Here is a 4,003-nt window from a genome sequence, read left to right on the forward strand (position 1 = left end):
ATAAATCTGTTATCTACTTAAAACTGTAATTATTGAATAGATTAATGTCTTTGAAATGCTTCATTAACTGGGCAGTTTCCATGTTTGGAAATGTTTTTATTTTGATTGCTGATTGCTAGATACTGTATGTTTAATAGGCATGCTGTTAATATTTTCTACAAGAGCCAAATAAGACAGTTATGCTGTAGTAAGTTCTATATAAGTTATATAACATAAGTTATATTTTGTTCTGAGGTCAATTTGAATCTCAAACTCAATAACTGGTGTCCTTTTATCTGAGAAACACTACCTGATTGATCACCTGATGCCTAGAAATTAGCATGCACAGTAGCCCAGCGTTTAGCATTGCTAGCTCACAGTGCTGAGGCCCTGGGTACACTTCTGGACCTGGGGTGCTATCTGTATGGAGCTTGTATGTTCTCCCCATGTTTGCATGAGTTTGCTTTGGGTGCTCCGGCTTCCTCCCACAGTTCAAAGAACTACTGGTAGGTTAATTGGCTTCTGGGATAATTGGTGAGTGTCTGTGTCTTCCCTGCATTGGACTACCATCCAGTCCCAGGTATCTCCTGCTTATTACTTTCTGAGGCTCTGGCTCCCCCGTGCCCCGCGACCCCCTGACCCCCTGACCCTGAATTGGATGAAGCGGTTAGAAAATGGGTGGTTTCTGTTATGCTCTGGTCATGCTCTGCCATAGCAACAACTTGTAAAAAATGCAGATGCTAGGATTTAACTCAAAGAAGGAGCTCAGATCACTGTGTTGGCATCACTGTACAGGTGTCCGGTGTGTTTTAGAACATATGTTAAAATCTTATTTACTAACTTCTAGACTTTTTACCCCCCATATCAGTCTGCAGGTGCACAGTGGTCTGTGGACACCCTCCTTGCTCTGTCGTAAAAGAGGAAATAAAAAGCAACTGGTTTTGACTTTAATGCACTGAGACTGTGGAACTCACAGAACTCTCTTGTCAGAAAGGCAGCTTCTAACAGCTTTTAAGTGAAGACTAAGAACACTTTTCTATTTTATTAAAATAGATTATATATGTTTTGTTTAAATATATGTTATAAATGTTAAAACGACAGCTCGTATAAGCTTGTATTTTTACCTTTCGATCATTTTTAGAATTGCTTTGAGTTGCTTTTACCATGATAAACAGTACAAAATATGAGGTGTTGAACTTGTCTAAAGTTTTAAAGCGCTTTATGACGTAAAGTGTGATGACAGTCCTTGGCGGTCTATGTAACAATTCTTCTTGAAGTAGGTCATCGGGCCAACAGTATACAAACATTACAGCTCAAGTGCTTTTGTATCTGAACGCTTTTAGGTAAGTTATTTAGCAGCTGCGGTATTAATAATGATTTTAATGGCAAATTCAATTGCAGGTAAAATAAAAATGGCGGATAACTTTCTTTCTAGCTTCGTGAAGCGGTCGCGCTATATTATACATATATACCATAATAAGAAACATAATATGTACAGTAGAATTTTTCACTTTAAGCTGGCATTATCCAGAACCGGGTCAGGGCCCGGACCCGGACCGTGCAGTGTGGTCCGCCGGCCTTCTAAAGATGTTTAGGAGATCGAGGCGCCCTTGGATTTGATTAGAAACTTGCATAATTTCTTAACTTGACCCCATTATCTTAAAAAAAACGGCCAGGCCAAGACCAAAGCATGAAGGCTGCGAGGATCGGGGGACTCTCATTTTTGGTCACAGCGTACAGTAGTAGATCAGTAACCTCTGTTTATCGTGATAACCTTTAATTATTTTCCAGTACTTTTTTAAATGATAAAACACATTGTCTCGCCAGTTTTGCTAAAGATACGGTTTTAGTGTTTACGCATAAATTTGTAAGCCGTAGGTTTAAATCTCGTGGTCTTATTTTCTGCATTTTCATCGTAAGGGAAGGCGCTCGTTTGCGATTTACGCGCTGAATATTGTAAGCAGAGGAGCCTTAAGGCACAGCCTCGCCTTAACACCATCGTTTGCATTGTCATTGTCATCCAGAAAAGCAGTCGTAAGAAAATGAATCTGTGGCGGCTCCGAACATTAAAAAAACTATATCTAGACTGCAAATACATCCCAATCTTACTATCAACACGTTTTAAGACCCCTCTCCTTTCCACCGGTATACAAGCTAAGAGAGAAATATTGGAAATCCCATCTGAAGTAGCCCTCGTCTCACCTTCGGAGCTGTGAGCGATGGGGATCATAATTAAAAGGGGTACAGTTACTTTGAAAATGTGTATGTGATACTTAAATTTAAATAAAATAAAAAGATAAATTATATAACACAGACTGCTATCTATGTCCATGTGTTTAAGACATATGAATCGGTTTTAAAACAGGCACACCCCTTCTCACAAATCCGACTGGAGTCTCAGTCCGTCGTCGCGATGAATTAGGAGCTCAGATGTAGGCTAAGTGATTGCAATTTACTTATTTAAAAGAACCACTTCAAATCAAAAGGGAGACATTTTGTAATGGTAGTTATCGTATTATAGTATACGATAACTGTATACGTAGTATACGTAATTGTAGATATACAGTACATAAAGGGTATGAATAGGTGTGAGCTTTTACTGTATATTTAATATTTTATCTGACCCACTTGTAGAAACCGCCTACTCAGATTTATTTAAGTGGTCTGCCACCATAAAGACAGAAAAATATAATGACACCCTGTTACATTAACTGTAAAATAAACGCCGTAACTGCGGCCATATGAAAATTTGGATAAAGATTATACAAACATCCTAAGGAGCTCTATGACATATGAGCGTCGTAATAATGGTTGGTGACCTGACGTAACAGTGCTCCCTGAATTACGTGATCTGTATATACCCAAATACAGATATATCACATAGGGAGATGCAGTCAAACATTGCATTGCTATCGTCGTGGTGAACTATTTCTCCGCTGTTTAAAACTTGTTTGGTAAGTGTCATCAAATATGCTTGTCAATTTGTAGCGAAATCGATATACTGTATCATAATCCTTCAGCTATCTATAATGTAGTGAAACGGCTAATTAATATTGATAAATTCCCTTATTCACAGTGACTTTTGCTCAAACCCCTGTTGCATAATGGGTTAATTTTATATAAAAAAACATTTATATCATAGATATAATACAAGCTTTGAAATGAAATAGCACATTTCCAGGTTTCAGTTAAACATTTTTAAAAAAGCTCATGACTTTAAGCATTCTGAACATTGAGAATGTTATTTGGGAAACAAATGTTTATTATAATGTTTATGTTTAGGATCTGTCTCCTACTGAGTCAGCATGCAGCATTCAACACCATTAGGTTTAATATTAAAAAGTTGTGTATTTCCTGAATTGTTTTTTTTTATTCTTTTCTATTAGACCATACTAGACTGTGCAGGATATCATTTATTTGCCATTTTTGCCTTTTCCAGATACCTGGGAAACAAAGCTCATATCTCATTTGCCAATGGAGCCCAGTCCTAAGCCTGGTGCTCTGTCCCCCTCCCCGAAGGACACAGACTCGAATCGACCCGCGCCCTTAAGGCAACAGGATCTGATCTCCACGTACTGCCCGCCTCCCAAGATACAGCTTCTGAAGGACACCTTCCAAGAGAAACTGATGCAGGAAAAGGAGAAAAAAATGATCGCCATGTACAATCGGCGGCAGGAGGCAGCTCTACAGAAGATGAGAAAATGTTTCCAATATGTCAAATACGCTGCGGAGAAGAAGATGGGGAACAGCTATCGCTTCCAAGCCCAACAGGGCCCCGAGAAGAACATTGTGGGGTATGATCGGTCTTACCCCCTGAAGCCTATGGGTAACAGGAAAGTCTCCGGCCCTGGTGAGGTTCGGGCTGTGGACCGCCCGGACGCACAGAGTGATTCCTTGTTTGCCCCCACCCCGCCTCAGGATGGTCATGAGAGGCCCTGCGAGAGGCCGGGCAGGAGGGGCTCAAGAGTACGCAAACCTAAGGACAGGACTGTCCTCCCCATGGTGGCGACCCCTCCAGGGCAAT

This window comes from Lepisosteus oculatus, unplaced genomic scaffold (genome assembly GCF_040954835.1).
Source record: "Lepisosteus oculatus isolate fLepOcu1 unplaced genomic scaffold, fLepOcu1.hap2 HAP2_SCAFFOLD_44, whole genome shotgun sequence".
NCBI classification, from domain to species: domain Eukaryota; kingdom Metazoa; phylum Chordata; class Actinopteri; order Semionotiformes; family Lepisosteidae; genus Lepisosteus; species Lepisosteus oculatus.